Below are 7,018 nucleotides of genomic sequence, written 5' to 3' on the forward strand. Positions count from 1 at the left end.
ATGTCTAATAGGACACCATAGCCATTTCAAGAGCAGCTATTTATTGGATAAGAAAACTTCAAAGGTAGAAGTGAAGATAGTATTTAAATCTTTGTGGTTTTATGTAAAGGGCTGAAATTCTGAATAGGTGCACTGGAATCAGATCACCTAGCACCTAAGGGTAATTACCTATGGGACAATACTCTACTAGCATATGCTTGGAAAAATGGCCCTTCTCACTATTCTGTACTAGCTCGATCTTTTGGTGTATACAGATAATCATAGCAGGGATTAGGGGATGGTGTGAGACAAGCCATAGTCACTTTGAAGGATGATGTGGAGAAGGGAGTTTGGTAGGTGGAGAGCTTGTGGCAGTTTTGTCGATCCCCTTCACTTCTCCTTCTGAAGACCAAGGTCTTTTGCTTATCCTGACTCTGGGTGATTCTGAGGCCTCCAGGAGGTAACCCCAACTTCACAGTTTTAAGTACGAGAAAATGGAAGATGGTGGAGAGGAGGCACACAGCTGCTTGAGCTCCATATTTTCTCTCAGAATTTATTGCATGGGCGGAGCCAAGATGGCGGAGAGGCGGAGCCAAGATGGCGGAGAAGAAACACACGACTCAGTGAACGTCCTCACTCCCTCACAACCAATTAGATAAATTAAGTCTCAAAATTAGCTCAGGACTGATAGATACCACAAGGACTGGAAGCACGACTTACCAGCTGAAGAGAATCTGGAGTTTCAACAGGAAAGGTCAGTTCTCAGGGGAGGAATAAGAAAGACCAGCACAGACAGTGGGGTAGGGGCACACTGCGCCCATTGCGCTGGGAAGGGCTCTGGGATCAGAGAAGCCACTGAGGTAAAGGAATCTGGCACAGGCTGTTAGCTCTTCTCTGCTAATTATTTAGCAGTTCAGAAGAGAAAGCCAAAATATTTTAAAACTCAAATTAGATTTTCCCCGATCCTGGGGGGTGACTCAGCAAAGAATCGGCACCAGGGGGTGTGGCCTCAGCTACCTCCTGAGAATAGTTAAGAGACTGACAAGTGGGTGGATACGGCCCAAGGCAACACACACGGCCTAGCTTAGCTGGAGGGAGTGGAACTCAGCTCCAGGAAGTCCCAGAGAAGCGGAACCTTTGAACTAGGGACCGCGGTTTCTGGCAGACACTTCCAGTTTGAGCACAGGGGCTTCTCACGTCACCTGCTGCAGACATCCACTCCCCACCCGGACACATAGCCTGGGCTTCCTGCAGTCTTCACTATTCTACGCCCTTGAAGCACAGTAGTGCTAATCACCTCTGAGGCACTTCCAGGGAGGGGGTGGGGAACTCTCTCCCAGAGCTCTATCTTAGCTCCGGCACAGGGGCCGCTGCATCCATCTGGTCTGGGAGGAAGCTGGTAAAGAAGTAAATAATTTCCTACCCCAGGGACAGACCCCAAAAGATTTTTTTTAAGTATGAGCAAAAAAGCTAGAAAAACTATAGATTCCTTCTATACAGAGAAAGAGCGGGTATCCAACCCCGAGGAAGTTAACAGCAAAGATTCAGAAGATAACAACCTAAAGGGGAACGATTCCTGCCCCCCATCACATAACTCTCTCCTAGAAGAAGCTCTAAAAAAATTGAGGGAGATCGAAGAAAAATGGGGAAAGGAAAGGGAAGCTATGAAATTGGAGTTGGAAAAAATAAAGAATTCACAGGAGATGCAGGGAAACAAAATTAGTGAATTAGAAAAGGTTAAAAAAACACAGGAAAGTAGGATTTCTGAATTGGAAAAGATAAAAAAGTCCCAAGAAAATAGAATTTCTGAATTGGAAAAAGAAAATAATTCTCAAAAAAAAAAAAAAATTAGGGAAATGGAAAAAAATTCAATAGAGCAAAATAATTCATTTAAAAACGAAATTGGGCATTTACAAAAAGAACTAAAAACTGTGAAAGAAGAAAATAACTCCTTAAAAGTCAGGATGGAACAAATAGAAATGAATGATTCACAGAGAACCCAAGAATCAGTCAAACAAAACAAAAAAAATGAGAAGCTGGAGAACAACGTCAAATACTTACTGGGAAAATCTATAGACCTGGAAAATAGATCTAGGAGAGATAATCTGCGGATTATTGGACTCCCAGAAAACTATGACCAAAAAAAGAGCCTAGATTCTATTTTACAGGAAATTATCAAAGAGAACTGTCCAGAGATAATAGAAACAGAAGGGAAAGTAGATGTGGAAAGAATCCATCGAACTCCTTCTGAAATAGACCCTAAAAAAAGAACACCACGGAACATTGTGGCTAAGCTGCAGAATTACCACACAAAGGAGAAAATCCTGCAAGCAGCTAGAAAAAAACAATTTAAATACCAAGGTGCCACAATAAGGGTCACCCAAGATCTGGCTGCCTCCACATTAAAAGATAGAAGGGCCTGGAGCCTGATATTCCGTAAGGCAAAAGATCAAGGACTGCAACCAAGAATGAACTACCCAGCTAAGTTTAGCATCTTTTTCCATGGAAGAAGATGGTCATTCAATGAAACAGAGGAATTCTATATGTTTCTAAGAAAAAAACCAGACTTAAACAAAAAATTTGATCTACATCCACAAGACTGAAGAGAAACAGAAAAAGGTACACAGAACCCTTGAGAACTGTAACTTTGTTGTGGGTATATAAAAAATACTCAAGGATAATTTGATTTTACTGATATAAAAGAAAAAAAGGGGGGTGTAGTAAAGGGAAGGAGGTCGGTTCAGAAAAAGGGGAAGGAGTGATAAAAAGAGGGAAACTACATCCCAGGAAGAGACATAGAAAATACACCATATCTGAGGGAACTTAGTGAGGGGGAGAATCATTGTGTGAATCTTACTCTCATCAGAAGAGGCTCAAAGAGTAAATAATTAACATATTTGTTTTTCAGAGAATTTTCTCTCACCTCATTAAAAGGGGGGAGAGGAAAAGGGGAAAGGAAAAGGAGAATAAGTGAAGGGACTTGGAGGGAGAGGGGAGGGATCCTAAAAAAAAAAAAAAAAAGAGGGAGGGTTGCGCGTCACAAGGGGGGTCTGTAAATTAAATATCGGGGAGGGGGATCAGGGGGGTCAAGGGAAAAAAGCATAATCTGGGGATAATACGATGGCAGGAAATACAGAATTAGTAATTTTAACTGTAAATGTAAATGGGATGAACGATCCCATCAAACGGAGACGGATAGTAGATTGGATCAAAAAGCAGAACCCTACAATATGTTGCCTACAGGAAACACACTTAAAGCAGGGAGATACATACAGAGTAAAGGTAAAAGGTTGGAACAGAGCCTATTATGCTTCAGGTAAAGCCAAAAAAGCAGGGGTAGCTATCCTTATCTCAGATCAAGCAAAAGCAGAAGTAGATCTCGTTAAAAAAGATAAGGAAGGAAACTATATCCTGCTGAAAGGTAGCATAAATAATGAAGCCATATCAATACTAAACATATATGCACCAAGTGGTATAGCATCTAACTTTCTAAAGGAAAAGTTAAGAGAACTGCAAGAAGAAATAGACAGTAAAACTATAATAGTGGGAGATCTCAACCTTGCACTCTCAGATTTAGACAAATCAAACCACAAAACAAACAAGAAAGAAATTAAAAAAGTAAATAGAACATTAGAAAAACTAGGTATGATAGACCTTTGGAGAAAACTGAATGGCAATAGGAAGGAATATACTTTCTTCTCAGCAGTTCATGGATCCTATACAAAAATTGACCATATACTAGGACATAAAGATCTCAAAATTAAATGTAGGAAGGCAGAAATAATAAATGCCTTCTTCTCAGATCACAATGCAATAAAAGCTACATTCAGTAAAAAGTTAGGGGTAAATAGACCAAAAAGTAATTGGAAACTGAATAATCTCATCTTAAAGAATGACTGGGTGAAAGAGCAAATTATAGAAACAATTAACAATTTCACCCAAGATAATGATAATGATGAGACATCATATCAAAATCTTTGGGATGCAGCTAAAGCGGTAATAAGGGGAAATTTTATATCTTTAGAGGCTTATTTGAAGAAAATTGAGAAAGAGAAGATTAACGAATTGGGCTTACAACTTAAAAGGCTAGAAAAAGACCAAATTATAAACCCCCAACCAAAAATTAAACTCGAAATACAAAAATTAAAAGGAGAAATCAATAAAATTGAAAGTAAAAAAACTATTGAATTAATAAATAAAACCAAGAGTTGGTTTTATGAAAAAGCCAATAAAATAGATAAACCTTTGGTAAATTTGATCAAAAAAAAGAAAGAGGAAAATCAAATTGATAGTCTTACAAATGAAAAGGGGGATCTTTCCACCAATGAAGAGGAAATTAGAGAAATAATAAGGAGTTACTTCGCCCAACTTTATGCCAATAAATTTGATAACTTAAGTGAAATGGATGACTTCCTCCAAAAATATAGGCTCCCTAGATTAACAGAGGAGGAGATAAATTGCTTAAATAGTCCCATTTCAGAAAAAGAAATAGAACAAGCTATTAATCAACTCCCCAGGAAAAAATCCCCAGGGCCAGATGGATTCACATGTGAATTCTACCAAACATTTAAAGAACAATTAGCCCCAATGTTATATAAATTATTTGAAAAAATAGGGGATGAAGGAGTCCTACCAAATTCCTTTTATGACACAGACATGGTACTGATACCTAAACCTGGTAGACCGAAAACTGAGAAAGAAAATTATAGACCAATCTCCTTAATGAATATTGATGCTAAAATCTTAAATAAGATATTAGCAAAAAGACTTCAGAAAATCATCTCCAAGATAATACACTATGATCAAGTAGGATTTATTCCAGGAATGCAGGGCTGGTTTAATATTAGGAAAACTATTAATATAATTGACCATATTAATAATCAAATTAATAAGAACCATATGATCATCTCAATAGATGCAGAAAAAGCATTTGACAAAATCCAACATCCATTCCTACTAAAAACTCTTGAGAGTATAGGAATAAATGGATTATTCCTTAGAATAATCAGGAGTATATATTTAAGACCGTCAGTAAGCATAATATGCAATAGAAATAAACTGCAACCTTTCCCAGTAAGATCAGGAGTGAAACAAGGTTGCCCACTATCACCATTACTATTCAATATAGTACTAGAAACGCTAGCCTCGGCAATAAGAGCCGAGAAAGAGATTCAAGGAATTAGAGTAGGAAATGAGGAAATTAAACTATCACTTTTTGCAGATGACATGATGGTATACTTAGAGAACCCCAAAGACTCTGCTAAAAAGCTACTAGAAATAATTCAAAATTTCAGCAAAGTGGCAGGATACAAAATAAATCCACATAAATCCTCGGCATTTTTATATATCACTAACAAAATGCAACAGCAAGAGATACAAAGAGAAATTCCATTCCAAACAAATGTTGAGAGTATAAAATATTTGGGAATCCATCTACCAAAGAAAAGTCAGGAATTATATGAGAAAAATTACAAAACACTTGCCACAAAAATAAAATCAGATTTAAATAATTGGAAAGACATTCAGTGCTCTTGGATAGGCCGAGCGAATATAATAAAGATGACAATACTCCCCAAACTAATCTATTTATTTAGTGCTATACCAATCAGACTCCCAAGAAACTATTTTAATGACCTAGAAAAAATAACAACAAAATTCATATGGAAGAATAAAAGGTCAAGAATTGCAAGGGAACTAATGAAAAAAAACTCAGAGGAAGGTGGTCTAAGTGTACCTGATCTAAAGCTATATTATATAGCAGCAGTCACCAAAACCATTTGGTATTGGCTAAGAAATAGACCGGTAGATCAGTGGAACAGATTAGATACAAAGGACAAAAAAGGGTACATCTATAGCAATCTAATCTTTGACAAACCCAAAGATTCCAACATTAGGGATAAAAATTCATTATTCGGAAAAAACTGTTGGGAAAACTGGAAATTAGTATGGCAGAAATTAGATATGGATCCACACTTAACACCATATACCAAGATAAGATCAAAATGGGTCCATGATTTAGGCATAAAGAGGGAGATAATAAATAGATTAGAGGAACAGAGGATAATCTACCTCTCAGACTTGTGGAGGAGGAAGGAATTTATGACCAGAGGAGAACTAGAGATCATTATTGATCACAAAATAGAAGATTTTGATTACATCAAACTAAAAAGTTTCTGTACAAATAATACTAATGCAAACAAGATTAGAAGGGAAGTAACAAATTGGGAAAATATTTTTAAAAACAAAGGTTCTGACAAAGGTCTCATTTCCAAAATATATAGAGAACTGACCATAATTTATAAGAAACCGAACCATTCTCCATTTGATAAATGGTCAAAGGATATGAACAGACAATTCTCAGAGGAAGAAATTGAAACTATATCCACTCACATGAAAGAGTGTTCCAAATCACTACTGATCAGAGAAATGCAAATTAAGACCACTCTGAGATACCACTACACACCTGTCAGATTGGCTAAGATGACAGGAACAAATAATGACAAATGTTGGAGGGGATGTGGGGAAATTGGGACACTAATACATTGCTGGTGGAGTTGTGAAAGAATCCAGCCATTCTGGAGAGCAATCTGGAATTATGCCCAAAAAGTTATCAAACTGTGCATACCCTTTGACCCAGCAGTGCTACTACTGGGATTATATCCCAAAGAAATACTAAAGAGCGGAAAGAGACATATATGTGCCAAAATGTTTGTGGCAGCTCTTTTTGTTGTAGCTAGAAACTGGAAGATGAATGGATGTCCATCAGTTGGAGAATGGTTGGGTAAATTGTGGTATATGAAGGTTATGGAATATTATTGCTCGGTAAGAAATGACCAGCAGGAGGAATACAGAGAGGGTTGGAGAGACTTAAATCAACTGATGCTGAGTGAAATGAGCAGAACCAGAAGATCACTGTATACTTCAACAACAATACTGTATGAGGATGTATTCTGATGGAAGTGGAAATCTTCAACATAAAGAAGATCCAACTCACTTCCAGTTGATCAATGATGGACAGAGGTAGATACACCCAGAGAAG

This window comes from Sminthopsis crassicaudata, chromosome 3, assembly GCF_048593235.1.
Source record: "Sminthopsis crassicaudata isolate SCR6 chromosome 3, ASM4859323v1, whole genome shotgun sequence".
In the NCBI taxonomy this organism is placed as follows: domain Eukaryota; kingdom Metazoa; phylum Chordata; class Mammalia; order Dasyuromorphia; family Dasyuridae; genus Sminthopsis; species Sminthopsis crassicaudata.